Here is a 20,368-nt window from a genome sequence, read left to right as displayed (position 1 = left end):
AGAGTTAAATGGAAAGAAAATTAAAATAATTTTCCTAGTCTCTTCAAGGGCTCAAAGAAAATCCCAGGCAATGCAGTCTGTGCTAGGTGTCCAACTCTACCCACGACTCTAGGACCACTCTACTGCCTCCAAGGATTGTCCAAGCACAAGCACCACATCCTCAGCATTATTAAGGCAAATAATAAACTGATACTTTTCCCATACATTGGTTCAGTCATTTAAAACTGATCTAAAATGCAGGGTTCAAGGCCGAGATCAAGATTCTCCTATTTCATGTGTACGTTAAATATGTCAATAGCTCTCCAAAGACATCATGTTCTTCTATAGTGTCAATATACAGCATTGAAGTTGCAAATAAGAAATCAAAAGGAACAGTATTACTTTTATCTGAAGTGGCAGTGAGAAAAACTGGCAAAGAAGTAACCCCCTGAATGATGATTCAGGTCCTGTATCTGAAATCATAGAATCATAGAATCATAGAATCATAGAATCATAGAATCATAGAATCATAGAATCATAGAATCATAGAATCATAGAATCATAGAATCATAGAATCATAGAATCGTTAGGGTTGGAAAGGACATTAAGATCATCTAGTTCCAACCCCCCTGCCGTGGGCAAGGACACCTTATGCTAAACCATATCACCCAAGGCCTCGTCCAACCTGGTCTTGAACACTGCCAGGGATGGAGCATTCACAACCTCCCTGGGCAACCCATTCCAGTGCCTCACCACCCTAACAGGAAAGAATTTCCTCCTTATATCCAACCTAAACTTCCCCTGTTCAAGTTTTAACTCGTTACCCCTTGTCCTGTCACTACAGTCTCTAATGAAGAGTCCCTCCCCAGCATCCCTATAGGCCCCCTTCAGATACTGGAAGGCTGCTATGAGGTCTCCACGCAGCCTTCTCTTCTCCAGGCTGAACAGCCCCAACTTCCTCAGCCTGTCTTCATACGGGAGGTGCTCCAGTCCCCTGATCATCCTCATGGCCCTTCTCTGGACTTGCTCTAACAGTTCCATGTCCTTTTTATGTTGAGGACACCAGAACTGCACACAATACTCCAGGTGAGGTCTCACAAGAGCAGAGTAGAGGGGCAGGATCACCTCCTTCGACCTGCTGGTCACGCTCCTTTTGATGCAGCCCAGGATACGGTTGGCTTTCTGGGCTGCAAGCGCACACTGAAGCCGGCTCATGTTCATTTTCTCATCAACCAACACCCCCAAGTCCTTCTCCACAGGGCTGCTCTGAATCTCTTCTCTGCCCAACCTGTAGCTGTGCCTGGGATTGCGCCCACCCAGCTGTAGGACCTTGCACTTGGCTTGGCTAAACTTCATGAGGTTGGCATCAGCCCACCTCACAAGTGTGTCAAGGTCCCTCTGGATGGCATTCCTTCCCTCCAGCGTATCAACCGAACCACACAGCTTGGTGTCATCGGCAAACTTGCTGAGGGCGCACTCAATCCCACTGTCCATGTCAGTGACAAAGATGTTAAACAAGACCGGTCCCAACACCGATCCCTGAGGGACACCACTCGTTACTGGTCTCCAGCCAGACACTGAGCCATTGACGACAACTCTGTGTGCAGCCATCCAGCCAGTTCTTTGTCCACCAAGTCATCCACCTATCAAATCGATGTCTCTCCAATTTAGAGACAAGGATGTCGTGTGGGACAGTGTCGAGCACTTTACACAAGTCCAGGTAGATGACATCAACTGCTCTACCCCTGCCCATCACTTCTGTAGCCCCATCATAGAAGGCCACCAAATGGGTCAGGCAGGATTTCCCCTTAGTGAAGCCATGCTGGCTGTCACCTTGTTGATTTTCATGTGCCTTAGCATGCCTTCCAGGAGAATCTGCTCCAAGATTTTGCCAGGCACAGACGTGAGACTGACTGGTCTGTAATTCCCTGGGTCATCCATTTTCCCCTTCTTGAAAATGGGGGTTATATTTCCCTTTTACCAGTCATTGGGAACTTCACCTGACTGCCATGAGTTCTCAAATATGATGGCCAGTGGCTTCACAAGTTCATTTGCCAGCTCCTTGAGGACCCGCAGATGGATCTCATCAGGACCCATGGACTTGTGCACATTCAGATTTTTAAGATGGTCTCGAACCAGATCCTCTCCTACAGTGGGCACAAGGTCTTCATTCTCACAGTCCCTGCATCTGCCTTCCAAGACTTGGGTGGTGCAGTCAGAGCCTTTGCCAGTGAAGACTGAGGCAAAGAAGTCATTCAGAACCTCAGCCTTCTCCAAATCCTGTGTAGCCAGTTCTCCCAAGAGCTTCCTGAGGGGGCCTACATTCTCCCTAGTCTGTTTTTTATTTGCCATTGTTGTGGTTTAAACCCAGTCAGGTAACTCGTTCGCTCACTTCCCCCCTTTTTTCTTGCCCTCCCCCTGCTCTCGGAGGGACGGAGAGGAGAATCCAACTCCCACGGGTTGAGATAAGAACAGTTTAGTAACTAAGGTATAACACAAATCACTACTGCTACCACCAATGATAATAATGATAAAGGAAATAACAAGGGAAGAGAATACATCATCTCACCACCAGCCGACCGATAACTCGCCCCCCCCAGCCCGACCAAGCTCTGACCGATACCTCCTCCAACCCTGCAGTCCCCGGCCCTTCCGGCTAACTCCCAGTTACCTCCTGGGCATGACGTGCTGTGGTGTGGAATACCTCTTTGGTCAGTTTGGGTCAGGTGTCCTGTCTCTGCTTCCTCCCAGCTTCCCCTCCTCCCTGGCAGAGCATGAGGCTCACAAAGTCCTTGGCCAAACCAAAACATCGCTTGTTATCAGCTCCGTTCCCGAGCTGAAAGTCAAAACATTGCACTGCACCAGCTACCAAGAAGGGGAAAAATGACTGCTACTTCTGAACCCAGGACATTATCCACCCCTTATTCCATACCATTCACGTCATGCTCAGATCCCACATTTCAATATACCATCACTCTTATCTCGGTGCACTCTTAACTTAGTGCATGGACCAGTCCCTATAAAGCTGCTGCGTCCATCTGGTCCATGTCAGGCTCCATCTCTTGTAACAGTCTTCCAGAGCAGGAGAGACTGTGTGCAGTGTTCACACTCGTGAATAACCTGGGCAATAGTGTCCATTGCTAAGTCCACCCCTCGATCATGAGTCCATCTCTGTGTTGCATCTCTGCTCTGATGGCCTGAAGTGCATTGGGCCCACCAGGCTCAAAATAATTCACTGTCCCCTTCAGCAGTTTCTGCAGCTTGTTGCTGGGGACTCCATACAGCTGCCTTCCATCTCCAATGCTTCCAAAGCACTGGAGGGGCCCAGTGGACTAGATACTTGCCCATACTGTCCCACACACCCTGCCACTCCTGGCTGTCCAGCCTTGGGGAAAACCTCTTAGTCCCCCCATATCCTCGTCTAACCCCAGACAAGACCCAAACCTGACTCTGCTTAACTTTTGAGATCAGACAAAATGGTCGTGGGTAGAACACAGCCTGTGTGTGTGCCAACATGCTGATCCCCATCACAATCAGCAGGCAGGTCCCAAGGATACCCAAAGGCCATTCAAAACCTCCAGAACTCTCAAACGATGCTGCTGTACTTGTCACTGGGGCTGGTGTAGCTGCTGTGCTTGCCGGCTCTCCCACCACCAGCTTCTCTTTTCCTGAGTCCAGCTCTTCCTCCTCTGCCTTGCTGGGAAATGCTGCGTGGTCTCCTGCATCCTCCTGGGGTTCGGCAGGCGGCTTCCGGGGAATGCTCTCGGCCGTCGCGGGGCTGGGCTCGGCCGCAGGGCTCGGCTCCGCCGCGGTGCTCGGCTCTTCCGCGGGGCTCGGCTCCTCCGCGGGGCTCGGCTCCTCCGCCGCCTTTTCCCGCTGCTCGGCAGCCGCCTCCTTCCGCTCCTCGACCGCCCCGACCTCCTCCACCGGCAGCCGCCCCCTCGCGGCCTCCGGCCCCGCTCCTGCCGCCGCTTGGTCCCCGGGGCCGCTCTTCCGGGCCGCTTCGGCTGCCGCCGGCTCCCGGGGCCGCTCCCCCTCGGCTCCCCGCAGCCTCACGAAGATGGAGAGTAGGGTGAGGGCCAGGACGGTGAAGAGCAGCCGGACGGCCAGGTACAAGTCCACGGCCACGTCCGTCCCGCCCTGCTGCTGGAGCCCGCCCGTATTACAAGCCATTGCCATAAAGCACAGTGAGACAAGAACCTTAGCCCAGGCCCCATACTTGATAAACACTAACACAGCAAATACCGGCTCTACGTAAGTTATAACATTCTGAAGCTGTGAGATCAAGCGAAACAACTCTGAGAGCCAATAAATCAGCATTGTGACGAGTGACTATTAATCCGGTCAGATCTGTCGTTATCTCAACCCTTCGTGCCCCACGTTGGGCGCCAAAAAGAACTGTTGTGGTTTAAACCCAGTCAGGTAACTCGTTCGCTCACTTCCCCCCTTTTTTCTTGCCCTCCCCCTGCTCTCGGAGGGACGGAGAGGAGAATCGAAAAGAATGCAACTCCCACGGGTTGAGATAAGAACAGTTTAGTAACTAAGGTATAACACAAATCACTACTGCTACCACCAATGATAATAATGATAAAGGAAATAACAAGGGAAGAGAATACATCATCTCACCACCAGCCGACCGATAACTCGCCCCCCCCAGCCCGACCAAGCTCTGACCGATACCTCCTCCAACCCTGCAGTCCCCGGCCCTTCCGGCTAACTCCCAGTTACCTCCTGGGCATGACGTGCTGTGGTGTGGAATACCTCTTTGGTCAGTTTGGGTCAGGTGTCCTGTCTCTGCTTCCTCCCAGCTTCCCCTCCTCCCTGGCAGAGCATGAGGCTCACAAAGTCCTTGGCCAAACCAAAACATCGCTTGTTATCAGCTCCGTTCCCGAGCTGAAAGTCAAAACATTGCACTGCACCAGCTACCAAGAAGGGGAAAAATGACTGCTACTTCTGAACCCAGGACAGCCATGTACCTGTAGAATCCCTTCCTGTTGTCTTTAATACCTCTAGCTAAGTTTAATTCTAACTGGGCCTTAGCTTTCCTAACCTGGTCCCTAGCTTCTTGGACAACATCCCTGTACTCTTCCCATGCCACCTGTCCTTGCTTCCACTTGTTATAAGCCTCTTTCTTCTATTGAATTTTCCTCAGGAGCTCCTTATCCATCCAAGGAGGTCTCCTGGCCCTCCTGCTGCACTTCCTTCTGGTTGGGATGCAGCACTCCTGAGCTTGCAGCAGGTGATCCTTGAATATCAACCAACAGTCTTGGGCCCCTCTGCCCTCTAGGGCTGTATCCCATGGAACCTTCCTAAGCAGGCTCCTGAAGAGGCCAAAGTCTGCTCTTTTGGAGTCCAGGGCAGTGAGCTTGCTGCACGCTCTTCTCACTGTCCTGAAGATCTCAAATTCGACCATCTCATGATCGCTGCATCCAAGGCTGCCCTGGAGCGCCACGTTTCCAACGAGCCCTTCCCTGTTGGTGAGCACAAGGTCAAGTATGGCACCTCTCCTTGTCGGCTCCTCTATTACTTGCAGAAGGAAGTTGTCTTCCACACAATCGAGGAACCTCCTGGATTGCTTGTGCCAGGCTGTACCGTCCTTCCAACAGATGTCAGGGTGGTTGAAGTCACCCATGAGAGCAAGGGCCTGTGAGCGTGAGGCTTTTCCTGTCTGTCTATGGAGTGCTTCATCCGCAGGTTCTCCTTGATCAGACGGTCTGTAACAGATCCCCACAGTAATGTCTCCCATAGCTATATTCCCTTTAACCCTGACCCACAAACTCTGTGGACTGCTCACCTGTCCCCAGACACAATTCCATACTCTCCAGCCTATCCCTAACATAAAGGGCAACTCCCCTTCCCCACCTGCCAGGCCTGTCGTTTCTAAAGAGCCTATAACCTTCTGTTCCAACACTCTAGTCATAGAAGCCATCCCACCATGTTTCTGTGATGCCTATTATATCATACCCCCATAGATGTGAACATATCTCTAATTGCTCTTGTTTGTTCCCCATGCTACGGGCATTTGTACAGAGGCATCTGAGCCAAGCTCCAACTGAAGCCGGCTCATTGGCTGGGGTGGGTGGGATATCTCTGCATTGCTCCAAGCATTTATTATAGGTGCTGGCAACTGACTGGGTGTGTTGGGATGGAATGATGCCCCTCTCCCCCAGCACATCTAGTTTAAAGCCTCCTTGACCAGTCTGGCAAGCCGCCTACCAAAACTGCTCTTTCCTTTCTTCAGACCAGCTCCACCAGCCCCCACTAGACCTGGCCTACAAGCTTGGGTCCCATGTTCAAGACACCCAAACCCCTGACTATGGCACCACCCTTTTAACCAGTTATTAACCTGGCCAATCCTCCTAGCTTTTTTAGGTCCTCCCCTGTACCCTGGAGAATTGATGAAAAGACCACCTGAGCTCCAGAGCCCCTAACCACCTCCCCCAGGGCTCTGTAGTCCTTCTTTATGTTCCCCAGGCTACTACTATCTGTATCCCTAGCACCCACATGTATCACCAGGAGTGGGTAATAGTCCGTGGGACTTACTAGAGCAGGCAGCCTCTCTGCCACATCCCTGATCCGTGCCCCCGGTAGGCAACACACCTCCCTTGAGACGGGGTCTGGCCGGCAGACGAGTGCTTCTGTCCCTTCCAGTGTAGAGTCCCCTACTACTACGACCCGCCGCTTTTTCCTGGCAGCACCAGCAGAGATCTTCTTTAGCAGTGCATCAGCCGGCTGTTTCTGCCTCGAGTGCGCTTCCTCATCAGCCCCCTGCAGGACAGCAAAGCGGTTCTGCGCGGGGACAGGGGATTTAGGGGGAAGCCCCTTGCTTTTGGTTGTCCTTTTCCTTCTTTTTTTTTTTTTTTGTTTTTTTGTCACTATATTCCCAGCTTCCCGGGTTAACGGCCTCCTTCTTGCCTTCATGAGCTAGAGGTGAAGCTCGAGGCCCATGCGCAGGTTGGGCCAGGAGCAAGCATTCCTGCTTCCTCTCAGCTTCCCTGACACCTCGCAGCCTATTGACAGCATCCCGCAGCTCAGCCCCTGCTGCAGGAGCACCTCCACCGGGGAGCACCGAGTGCAGCCCTGCCCGTTGTGCCCCCTCCCCTCACCAGAGCGGTGCAGGCACTCTCTGCACCCCGAGCTCTGCACTGCAGCCTCCCTCCCCTCTCACCGGCTCTGTCTGGGTGCCTCCGCTGCCACCGCCGGGGCAGCCAGAGCAGAGTTCCCGGACCGGGCCCTGCTCACAGGCCGAGTGCTCACCATCCCGCCCGCCTGCCCGCGCAAACTGCCCCGACCCGCTCTGCTCGCCGCGCTCCCTGGGCGGGTTTTTACCCCCTCAGGGCTGGTGCCGCTGCTCCTGGCTCCGTCCCCTGTGAGTCCCTGCTCGCCTCAGCGGAGCTGCCGGCTCCTGGGCAGGTCCTGTCGAGGACTCGAGGCTCCCTCGGTGGCTCTCGTGGCTCTGAGTTGAGGCTCCTGGACGCTGATCTCCCCCCGCTCCGGTGTTGAAGGCGTCCTCTCTCGAGCTGCTCACCTCAGCAAATACCAAATCAAGGTCAGATTGGTCATCCCATGAAGGTACAATCATATAATAATTGAAGTGTTGGAAGAGATTAATCATCATCTAGTTCCAACACTCCTGCCGTGAGCAGTAACATCTTCCACTAGATCAGGTTGCTCAAAACCCCACCCAACCTGGTCTTGAACACTTCCAATGAAGGGACGTCTACAACTTCGCAGCCAGCTTGTACATATTGACTGTATAGGCAACATAAAAAGCACATTCGGGGACCTAAAATAAGACAAAACCCACTTAATCCTCAATTCTTCACAAAGTAACATGAAAAAAAATTTTACAATTTTTGTATTCTCCCTAAGTCAAAGCTTTGCTTATGTCCTTGCACAAAGATTTCCGTAACATGGCTCAAGCAGCAATGTAGCCTAAAAGTACCTCTGCCCAATAAGTGTTAATTTGGGATATTCAACAACCCCATGGCAGCATCCTATGAATAGGGGAAAAATTCAGTTGATTTCAAAGAAGACATACTGTTTTCATTAAAGTCATACAATACCTAACAAATTCTGTTTAATACACAATTTTGTGCACTGTTTACAGCAGCAAGTCCAAATAGTTACTTTTGAAGGTGATAATACATGGTATAAATGATTAGTCTGAAAAGTTACATGAGCACATAATCACATATGGTCTTTAAAGTTTCATAAGAATGAGCAAGAATTGCTCCTAAACGGTGGTTTAAAGCCAATTTCAGGTCATAAGAAAAGGCATCCATCCAACATGCTTCTGTTTCATCTAAAACCAAGCTCCAGGGAGCATGAACAAACACAATAAGTAGAAAGTGCTGAAACTATTGCAGTGTAAGGAAGAAAATACTTCTTGCGGAAAAGATATTATTCTGGAGTTCTCTTGACCTATTATGGCTGAAAATTCAGGTAAGTGGTAGGTAGTCTAGTGGGCATAATATCAGGGAAAAGAAATCACTTGCTGTAATTAGCAATATAAATGCAGATTTCAACAGGTGAGCAGCAAGCAATTGCTGAAGTTAGATGTACTTTCAGTCTTAAATTCAGATAGTAATATGAGACAGCTACAGCATGTTAATGTAAAAAGCTATTCATAAAGTTAAAATGAAGGTTAAAGCCACCTTTGAGCACATACATTTACGTGTCAAATTTACTAAGGAATACAAATACAATAGAACAGTTTACTCATACAATAGCTTTACAGTGCCTATCTCATGTGCAGGAAAACACACTAGTGCCAATGTCGTGCTAACAGATTGGAGAGAAACAAAAGCAAGGGAAAAAAGATGATCTACTTTGCCAACAGACAGTGTCTGATAGCACTGTGAAAATTATTTTAGACAGGTTTACACCATGCAGTCAATAAAGCACTGAGTTTGCAAGACTCTGCATATGTGAGCTTGCGAGGTCAACAAATCAGTTGTAACTTTGAGTTTGTCACTAGGTTCCATCCATTGTCCTTTTCTTTCCTCTCTGCAGTAGCATTTACATTATATCTCCTTTTCTACAGGAGGTAACCCAGATTCCTCCAGTTCTCTTCAGAGGAGACATTTCTAGGTTCCAATTGATCCATATTAGAGCTCATTTTTTTCTACTTAAGCATAGAATTTTGAATTTATGTCTGATGAATCTCAACCCATATTTTTCAAGCCATATTTCTGATTTATCAGGGTCATTCTGAATTCTCATTCTGTCCTCTCCTGTACTTGCAGTTTCTCCCAGGTTGATGCAGCCTAATATTCAATAAATAAAGTTTTGATTTCATCATCTGGAACTTAAAAATTTAATAGCACCACACTCTGACATATCCCTGAAGAACCTCACTGGATTCATGCTTCCATTTCTGTCTGTGACTCACTCTAAATACTCTCTGAAAACAGACCCTTAACCTACTGATTTTATATTCACCAGGGCTTCAGAAATTCAGTTTTATTGTCATAAAATGGTTTGGGCTGGAAGGGACCTTTAAGACTCATCTAGTTCCAGCCCCCCCACCATAAGCAGGGACACCTTGCATTAGACCAGGTTGCTCAGAGTCCCCTGAAGGTTTACAGAGATGGTGCAGCTACCACCTGTTTGGGCAACCTGCACCAGTGTTTTACCACTCTCATCATAAAATATTTCTTCCTTATATTTAGTCAGAATCTATCTTTATTTCAAAATCATTCACCCTTGCACTGTCACAGCAGGCCCTACTAGATTATTATTATTATTACCACCCCTGGGCACAATGTGAATCCTGGAAGACAGTACTATTAGAAATAATGGTAGTGAATGGCACCAGTTCTGGTAGTGGTCTCAAGCAGGCTTGCTTATGAGACTGTTTTATATGAAATATTGCTGCTTCTTCCTGTTAATACCCACTTTAAAAGTTTCTGAGAATGAAGCATACAGCAATTTAAAATCGTCAAACCCAGGCAATCCAAATAAGTATGTATTTTTTTGCTTTATACCCCTCTCGCAGGAAGAGAACTTACTATCTATTACAGGTACTAACTCATCTAATTGCAATTTTGCTTCCCAGAATGACTGATACTGAAAATAATTAAACCTTTAAGCCTTCTCCTCCCCTATCTGTAGACAGAGTTTCCTCTTCTCTGACTTGTGGACTAAGACCTCCACTCATTTTTTTCCTCTATTACTGGTAAGGAACTTTTCTAGAAAGTTATCTTGTTACCACACCTGAAGACCACAAATTGCTTCTGTTTTGGCTTGTGCTTTTCCAGGTCTACCCTCACAATCTGTCCTCAATAAGACAGACTACTTTCCACCACTTTTTTCTTTTAAATAATTCATATAAGCTCTTCCTTAGCTTATTTGTTTAATGAAATTAATCTCTACTATAATTTCTGTCCTCCTACTAATTTGGGCAGCTTGTACTGAGGTTTGTAATAAGGCCAATGCCAAAAACTGAAGGGGAAAGTGGAGAATTCTTCCAATAAGGATCAGGATGGCAAATTTTTCACACCAGTGAAAACAGTATTAATGAATTATAAATTAACACTGTGGAACAGTCTTTTCCTGTGTGAATAATCAATTTAGTTTAATTATATAGAGACTGAAAAACTTAGCATTCTTTGAGGTTAGTGGCTCACAAGTTATATCTTTGCTTATATTTAGGCATATCTTTATTTTATTTGTTTTTTTTTTTAAAGAATTTGAAACAATTATAACCAGTTTTAAATGAACTGGTTCAATCAGTCTTAATCCATCTTTGTTGTGGACAAATTAGCATACTGCCAATATTAATGGTATATGCTTATTTACACAGGTAATTACTGAAGCCTCAATAAAAAAAATGCCTTCTGACATTGTACTTTCTCTGGCTAAAGTGTCTGATGTTTCTATCTACTACTTCTCCTCTCCAAAATAGATCTTTATCTGTGTATGCTTTTATATTTCCCCTTGCCCTATTACACTTACCCAGCCAAATGGAGGCATCGAAGTGTCCTCACCTTAGAGACAAAATCCAAGCTGACAAAGGTCACTAATTCACTGGGCTTTTCTTAGATCTACAGATTTTCAATATAGTTGCAGCTGACCTTGAAACTTTCTCTCAGATTTGTGTCCGAAGAGATAACGGCAGAAGCGCTGATAGACTAACTAGTGTTCTGGGGTATGAATCTGTGTCAAGTTTACTCCCCTAGCAGTATATCATTCTTTATCTAAAGTATTACTTATTCTAGTACTCTTACCTCTGTCAGCACTATGAGTAGTTATCTCCCTCTATATCATTAAGGGAGAAAAATCCTGTGGAGTGGCAGGAAACAATTTACACTTGGAACAAGGAAAAAAAAAAAGAAAGTAAGAAGGTAATACAGCTTGAGTGCAAGCCATAAGCTGTGTTGCAGTGAGAAAAGACTGTAGACTCAAAGATTGACTGAAATCAAGAGTGTTGTTACTTTACTATTACAAGAGATTAAAAAAATCCTACAATGCTCCAAGGGTGTGAGGGAGAAGGGGGAAAACAACCCCCCCAAACACACCCAAACCATTAGGGAGTTTTTTCCATATATTTCCAAATAATTGAAGAATATTGATTATCTTACTCATTTACTCAAAGACAGAAAATAAGGCCTTGACCCCTGTATGAAATCAGGTTATTTTAGTGGCAGGTGATGTGTTCAACATTTTTTCAAATTATGCCACTTATCCCTTAAAATTCTGGGTCTCAAATCCTTACGACAAAAAGAGCATTGAAGTTCAGTTTAATTATTGAGAACAGACCGTCAAAAGAGTCAGAGAGATTTATATACACCCACGTCACCACATCAATCGATATACCATCATTTATCAGAAGTTCTTATGCATTTGCTCTCTTTCAATAGCCTACGGATCAATTCCTTGTACCCAAGCATCAAGTAGCAACTGTCTCTGTTGGCAATTATTAAAATTATTTTAATAAGTAAATAAAAATCAGAAACCCTTAAAAGATCATAATGCATTTCTGGATACTTATAAAATACTGAACCATGAACTAGAGCGATAATTTCTGGAGTTTTCTTCAGTGTTTATGGTCATCCAGAACCTGATACTTCAGGTAGGAAAACAAGCACAGGCACCCACTGTTATCAGTTCCCATAATAGTTCAAGTTTTATATTTGCCACTTAACAACCAAACTGAGATCTCAACACTCAGCAGACAGCACTGAAAGACAGGAAGGTTAGAAAACTTTTTTAGATGTCTTTCATAAGCATGCCAAGATCTAAGTAACTGCCTGCATTGATTTCCACTGATCCATGCCTCCTGGAAGTGAAGGAACTTCTACTCAGCTGATGCTATATAAACCAAAGGGCTGGTGATGCTATGAGACCTGAACAGAGATACAAGGCTTCAAAATGAAGTGTGCTGCAAATTGTTGTGTTGTTTTTTTTTTTTTCATATTTGTGCAAATGAATAGGTTGTACAGTGAAAAGTAAGTATCCAAAAGAGAGAGAGCCCATACAACTGTGAATTTGTCAGTACTGTGATCATGTTACATCAGATTTAGGGACTGCATCATGAAGTTATAGTTTTCTCAATATTTACACCTGTATTTAACACAGGCTAATCCTTGTACATGCCATCCTAGCATATCGTAACCAGAACTACCATTTCCTTCAGTTCACAGAGGTTCTGCTTTTTCTCTTCCTCTTTGCACTTCAGGGTACAATGATGGCTCTGGTCATACTCCAGATGATTTCAGTTGTTCAATATTATTCTATTCTGGTATATTATCTCTGGTGTTTTTTTGAAGAAAAAATATTGGAAAAACTGGACAGGACATTGGAAACACATTGCAAGCTTCAGATCGGGATGACCAGCCAGGAGAACATTAAAGCAGCTAATTTTCACATGACCCTAGGTGAGTCAAAGGAACATGCTTTTAATCAATAAACCTGTCTGACACACTGCCAAAGTTATGGTTTGGACTTACAGAAGTTCTCAGAATTGTTTGTAAATATTTTGCCACCAAGGTTTATTTTTAAAATTTGTAATTTAATCTAAATTCAAAGAGAAAAAAATAACAGGAACATTTAAAACACTTCTTAAAATGAAGTACTGAAAAAAGAGTTAGTTCCCTGAATCTGAGACCAAATTGATGATGTATATCTTCCCATACTTGCAAGAGCTGAGGAACAAACCAGTCCCCTCAAATACACACTGACTGAGAGGGAAGGGAAGAAAACAGAAGACCTTATAGTCCCTGCAGGTGACTTGGATTGTGGAAGGATCCTGAAAATAATTGCAATAATCGTGAAGAAGGGAAACTAACATAAAATTGAGTTTCCTGTTAAAAGGCAGAGCCATTGGTCTGGGAAGAACAAAAGCACTCAGGAACACTGGAAGGGAATGGATATTGCTGGATAGATCCTCAGCCCAGGGACTATGCAACTATCGTGGGAATTGCTACTCTCAGCATGTGCAGAGAAGGCAATTCCTAGCAGCTATTAAATATGCTAAGGATGTCATGAGACTGACTGGAAAAAGGTGCTCTATAAATGATAGTAGGCAAAGTTACATGTAATGCTAGAATGATGGTTGAGGGCACAAGAATGAAAAGCAAGAACTATACCAGCCTTCTCTCACATGCTTGATATTATTTAATTACTCGAAATGTGATACTTTCTCTAGTTCTTTATTTCTGACTAAATTTCAGACAACTGAATTTTATCCTATTCCTGCATATTCATTCTGTCTCAACGGTCAAATAAGGTTCCAAACATATCAAAGCACAAATTTTAACTATACAGTACAATAACTAATTGGATAAGACCACTGGAGGCAATTCTGCTATCACAAAATAACTGCTTTGCCAGCAAACAGGACTCAAGAGCCTCAAGCTTTACTTTTTTGCTCTGCAGTGTGGATTTGGGCAATTATTTTACCTCTTCCCTCAGCTTTCCTTTCTTATCTTTACAGAGGAAAATGATCTGCTTCCACAAAGTGCCACAAGAGATGTCTAACTTTAGAAGACATGTACCTACTTAACTGACCTTTATCTCCCAAAGCAAATATTCTTTTGCCATTAAGAAAAACAATAACCTGGAAAAGGCACCAATAAAGAGGCTTTATTAATATGGAATTAAGATTAGCCTTTTGTTCTTCCAAGACTGTTGGAAGTAGCACTCTTCCAAGTAGGAAACACAACATTTATAGCACTAATATCTTAACTGCTCAAACACTTTATGCTTACAGATTATGCAATTTTATGGAGAAGAGAGTCCACTATAATTATTGTTTCTGTTTAAATCTCCTCTCCCTTCAAAAGGGAAAAACTGCCTAACTGAACCCTACTAGAGGAGGTACCCATCATGTTCTCTAGCTGTCCCTCAGGATCACCTTCACACCTCTTTTACAACCCGTCACCTATTATTCTATGCTGTGCTCTCCTGCCTACCACTGCAGCTATAGACTAGTGTCACTTTACAGTGTGACACTTTACAGCTGTCAATGTCAATGGCAATAAATTCTGAGCCACCCAATATTGACAAGTACCTTCAGTCACACAGAAACAACAAAGCATCACCAGTTGGCCCAGGTTTCCTCACCTCACACACCACTGTTTGCTATTCACCCAGCTTCCATTACACCTAGACAAAGCAAAAGCAGTTTAGTGGCTGCAGGTAGGCAATAGTAACTTCCCTCAAAATCTCTTGGGTCATACAGTGTCTGTATTGAGGCCATCACATGTTGTTTCTTCATCTGTGATGTTGAGGTTTTCTTTGGGGTGCGGGGTGTGCAAAGAGGGAGAGGGAACAGCATTTAAGAAAAAATTGTATTTTTTCCTTATCCTCTAGCTGTCAGTCAGAAACTCCCAGGCAACAAATTGTGCATCCAAGACACTCAATTTTAAATGAAGAGGTAATTACTGGGTTTATTTTTAAAGGATGGGGAGGGGGGAGAGGGAGGAGAAACCAAAAAGAAACCCATGGGTATTCCAACTTTCAGTAATTAAATATTGAACCATAGTATGATTTAATGCATCCTATTCCTGTTCCAGCCTGGTCACGTGTTCCTGAAGAGATTTATATGAAAACTGGTACATAATCATCAGCAATTTGTCTTCATCTGTCAAAACCCATACAAGTCTCATCCACAACAAGAGCAATCTCTCTGTAATTCTTTCTGGATGTGCAGCTGACAATTGTCACGTTTTGAAGCTTTAAACGGCATAAAAGCTTCACTTGATACTCTATCTAATGGGTTCACATGCTCCTGCAGTCACATTAATACTGCTAATTATTGTTGTCAATACAGAGCAAGTAAATGAATGGTGGGATTCATCTGAATTTCTGAGCGAGGCTAACATTTCATAGCAGTGTCTTAAAGCTTCAATACATCCCATGAAGTTTTATCAGACTTGTGCCATACAGCATAATGGAAATAAATGCCAGAGGCATTAAAAATATAGTCCCATACTGTTCTTTGAAAAACTAGCTCTATGATCACATTATAGCATTGAATGTAACTTTGTAATTCAAATATTTTTAGTTTCTGTCTGTGTGCATGAGTGCATTGATAAGATAGTGAAATATAAAAATGAGATTAACTGAACAGCTTTCCTGTATGTGCAGCTATGCAAGTTGAAAAGATCAAAATCAGCAGCAGGGCTAAAGCAGCCAAAAAAGAAATCACAGTTTATGAAGGTCTTATGGGAAGATTATTGTATTACCTCCAGTACAGAAGAGGTACAGATCTGCTTTAAACTGATTCCAAATCCATTTGAACTTCAGAATACTTTGGAATGATCGGTTTTGCCCCATTTTACTGTAAGAGCTCATCTTTAAAACACATATCTTAAATAATAGGGTTTCAGAGAGGCAGAAAATACCAACTAGTCCACCGTTATTTCCCTGGGCTGAATCAGCCTTTCCCAATTCAATTTTCATGAGAGCCACCTGCCACGGAAAATACTCAATCATGTGAGTTGGGCAGCATCCTCCATCAAGTCCCCGTGCCATAGCATGCCCTGCCTGTGACTGATAGCTGTGGATCATGGGCATATCAAAGCATGTTATCCTACCTAAGATGTTATGCTGTGGTAGGATAGACTCAGTGGGACCTGGATATTCAGAGGAGGTGGTAGCGATCAAAGATACAGCTGATGACTTAAACCAAGCTTAAGGAAAGTTTAACAAGTCAGACCACTTTTAAAGAAACCAAGTAAAACTCACAACACACCAAGATCTTAAATCAAAGTGTACATGTTAACCAGTATTTTCTGCCAAATTCAATGGAGTTCAATTACTAGCTTTCATCCAATTAGCTTTTTCTTTTATCTCTCATTTTTCCTCACTCTAGTCCCTAAATCCTGCAACAGATATCTATTAAGTGGTTAATGGCTGACATGCTTTCAGCTAGAGGTAGCTGTGTCAGGTACGTGTTACTGATCCTCATTCAGATTTCACCTACCAGCTCACCTTAAGAACATTTCAGGTTTAAAGTTCATTTGCATTAAGTTTATTTATGCACGGTTGTCTGCTGAATGCATTACTGCAGTAGAAAAACAAGTGATCAAAAAAGAAGAATGATTTTTTCCTCTCTTCTCAAGAAACACTGCAGTCTGCTAAAACCATTCTGCTGAAGTACTTCTAATCCTGAGAGGTTCACAAATAACAGGTTTTATTCTCTACACTCACAAGTGGCAAGGTGGTTAGTTTTCAGATTTCATCTCTCCAGCAAGGTCATTTTCCCCAGTGATTCAGCACTTTGGCATTTCATTTTCTCTTTAAAAAGGGAGAAACAAAGTCTAGTAGGAGCACACACAGAGAAATTTTGGAGACAAGATACAGAAGAAAAGGGTCGGATGCTTTCCATTGTGCCCAGGAAATTATTATACTGACCAGTTGCTTTATTTAGACATAGTGCAGACAGCTTGCTCTTTGTCCATTAGAACTGTCTTGCTCTTAATTACATTGACTTCTGAAAGCTTTGATTAATTACAATACAGAGCAAAGGTTTTGAGTGGAGAAATGATGATGTCAAAAAACAGCTACTGATCCTGACCAATTTAGGTTAATGCTCACAGCATTTTATGTCCCATAATAAAATAGAGACAGCTGTCACTAGGAGGACTGTAGATGCTATGGAATATTTATACTGATCAAAGAGGTTCATGATGGCAGCAGAGTAGCAATACATTTATTTATTTTAATTGAAACTGAATGAAAAGTAAGAGGCAAATAACAGATTTTCGGTTCAGTCATTGAAATGAAAAGAAATTGAATACATATGTTTAATTGAGAGATGAAGTTTTCCTCCCCCCACCCAGGTTTGGAAAATTCATTCTCCATGTGGGGATTACTTTGGTTCCTGTAAAGGTTTGAGAGCCTACGTAAACTGCAGGCAGTCAGATGCTTTGCATCTCTCCACCTCATTTCCATCAAAGCCCTCAGTGGCTTTCAGAAGTTGGTGTTAGTACTTTCTGATATCTATGGCACTATTATAAAAAATTATATGCTTTCCTGAGTTGCATAAGAAAAAGATTTGCATTCAATTCCCTAAATAGCCATAGAAGGTTTACATGTCCTTGAAAGCATCACTTAAAGTAGGGTTCATTGAAACCTAACTGATAGTCAAGCTTTTCAATGGTTTTGGGAAGCCAACAGAAGAAAATTGAATTGCCCTCTGCAAGGGTTGCTGTCTCTCCAGGAACTATAGATGGAAGCTAGATGACAAGGTTAGACTGCATGCATAAAGTTGCAGGACCTGTGTCTCTCTGCCTCATTTTCTACACCTTTAACTTGGTAAACGCAGCAATTCCCAGGGCTGCTATATGAGGCCATATTCATTAACATTTCAAGTCCTCCTACTAATGACAAGTATAGGTGAAAGATTTAAGAGTGACACTCCTGCTTCTTGACTGATTTTTGCAGTGCTGATATTTGTGGCTTCTTAAATCACTGTTGCAACCATTCCCATCTTTTCTGTGCATAGAGGGATTTTTCAGCCCCCTGAATAGTTTCTGGTAATCTTTTTCTCTTTTACCTATGTATCCTACTCTTTTGAAATCACTGCAGTGCTTAAGTTCCATTTAAATACCCCCTAGAAATATACTCAGATATTTTTTCCCTGTTAATCAGATACTGGTATTTTTTATTGTGCATAGTTTTAGCATTAAGAGTTGAGTTGCAAACTGTAACCTGCAGTAGTAGTTTCCAGACTGAAATGCAAGTCTATTTGAATTAGCTTTATATGACATTTTTCTTTGTCACTATATTGTTACCCCATCAACCTGCAGACAAAATCTTAGTGGGAATAGACTGTAGTACTGTTAACTCAGGCTTCTAAATCTCTCTGCTTGAATTTCAAGCTCTGATTAAATCTGAACTACTCCCCAACTTTTAAACTCCTTGTGGGAAGCAGGTCAACTCGGGAAGAAAACAGCATCTCCGGAGAGCATACATCAGCAGTTTTGGGGGTCAGGCAATATAACACAAGAGACACAGAGAAAATTCAGGAGTCAGTTCATGATGTATTGCTTTCCTTGCTGTCTTTGAAATGGGGCTCTTTCATGAGCAATACAGTGATGTATTGATGCTGCATCTTCCTCATCCACCCCACCAGCTCCTCTCTCCAGATCTGCTATTACTCTTGATACAAAAAGGATCCTGCACTATTTCTAAAACAGTCTCTGGCCACTGGGTTATCCTTTCTGAGTTTACTTTAGGGAAAGTTCACCACTAAGAGTTTACTGGATTTTAGGACCAAGCAGTTACAGGACACTGGAAAAATGAAGCATAAGTGGTATCTTGATGGGAACCACATCTTGAAGACCTTGTAAGCAGTTACCTTCAGAGGAGGCATCCAAACTTCATATTTCCCACCTGTACTGGGTCAACAAACATTAAAGGGACAAAATTAACACATAACCTTATCTGTTCTTCAAAGGCTGCACCTCAGAAACGAGTTACAGAGTAGAGGGCTCATAGCAGTGTCAGTGTACATAATCAAACCAAGCAGCACTAAGAAGAAAATAACCTCCAATAACCACCACATGAAAAATTATATTCCCTACTTCATCATAGTCACATCACTTTCCAATCTTACATTTAGCATTAAACAGAACACCTGATGTTACATATACTGTCTGCATACAGAAACACCTGTGCAGAGAAGCAACCACAGGGGAACACATACAGCCAGTGAGTCAGCAGAAGTAACTAAAATGCATGCAAGGACATCTAAGCAAAAGCAGAACTCAAACTTCTCTGCAATTAGACCTTCCCCTCACTGCACAGGATTTTACATCTGACAATAAAGCTGCGAACATCTTCTGAAAACTGAGGTCCAGCCCCTCATGCACAGTCTTAGTTATAGCAACAAATTTTGCAGTTTAATTATAACCATCAAATACCATTACAGCAAGCAGTTCAATGAAAACCAAAGCAATTAAAGCTTAATTATTTATGCCTTTAACAATTGAATAACAGAACTTACCTCTCTTCTGTCTTTCCTTGCACAGACCTTTCTCAGCATAACACCCACCAACTTGCCTTCTCTTCCCCCTTCCTTTTACTAGGGGACAGAATGGGCTATTTAGAGGCCTGCCCGTGCTGATTGCTTGAGTAGCTATTTTCTCCTGGCTACCACGTGGGTGTTACATGCTGCAGTTATGTGCAATAGCTTGCACCTGTTGTAACAAACAAGCCAACTTTCCATCCTTTTGGTAAATTTGTACAATCTCTTCTGCCTTCTCTCCGTAGGGTAATAGGTTCATAACAGAGAACAACACTGAAAGCACCAAAGGATGCCAAGTCCTCAGGAGTACCGAGTCAGAAATTCTCCAACGACTGTGGAAGGGGCAGAAAATGAGTTTTTCCTGGTGGCAATGATCTTTAAATTACTGTCTTAATTAAACATTTCCCAACCTGAATCCAGTAGCTCATAAGCAGAGATGGGAGTATGTATTTCGCAAAGAGCTGTGCTGCAGCTGTAGCAGAAGAGTAGCCTCTCAGTTTCCTGTGTTGCGGGTAACTTCGTTTCCTATCTCCTCCTAATAGTTAGAGTTAAATTTGTTTCCATCTGTGCCCCGAAGAGGCAACTGTCCTCACTCATCCTTAACCCACTTCATTTCTAGAGTGAAGCAAACCTATCTGTAGCACTTTAGAAATCCTTTTCCTTTCCTGTGAACTTTCTGCAGTGACTTTGTGTCCTTATCTCATCTGTCTTGAGCCTCTTCTCGCTAACATCTATGACAGTTCTTTAAAAAACTTATTATATCCCCATCAATACCTACCTTCAGTGTCACACTTTGTAGCCACTGTAACAAAGACAGCACAAATGATGAGGCTCCGGAGAACAAATTCAGACAAAATGTTACTTGTGGTTTATTAGAAGAAGGACATAAATAAACCAGAAATAAAAGAG

At 43.6% G+C, this 20,368-nt stretch overlaps 1 long non-coding RNA gene across 1 annotated transcript in view; it reads right to left on the bottom strand.

The window, feature by feature from the left end:
- Positions 1 to 19,639, bottom strand: part of LOC134174760 (uncharacterized) — a 33,569-nt gene extending 13,930 nt beyond the window's left edge. The window contains exon 1 of the long non-coding RNA XR_009968765.1: positions 19,439 to 19,639. This is a non-coding gene — a long non-coding RNA (uncharacterized LOC134174760). The remainder of the gene's footprint in view (positions 1 to 19,438) is intronic.
- Between the last annotated feature and the right edge of the window lie 729 nt (positions 19,640 to 20,368).

The sequence above is a fragment of the Pezoporus occidentalis genome, unplaced genomic scaffold (assembly GCF_034315485.1).
Source record: "Pezoporus occidentalis ecotype Australia unplaced genomic scaffold, CSIRO_AGI_Poc_V1 ctg63, whole genome shotgun sequence".
Lineage (NCBI taxonomy): Eukaryota > Metazoa > Chordata > Aves > Psittaciformes > Psittacidae > Pezoporus > Pezoporus occidentalis.
This window is presented reverse-complemented; position numbering and strand designations above follow the sequence as displayed.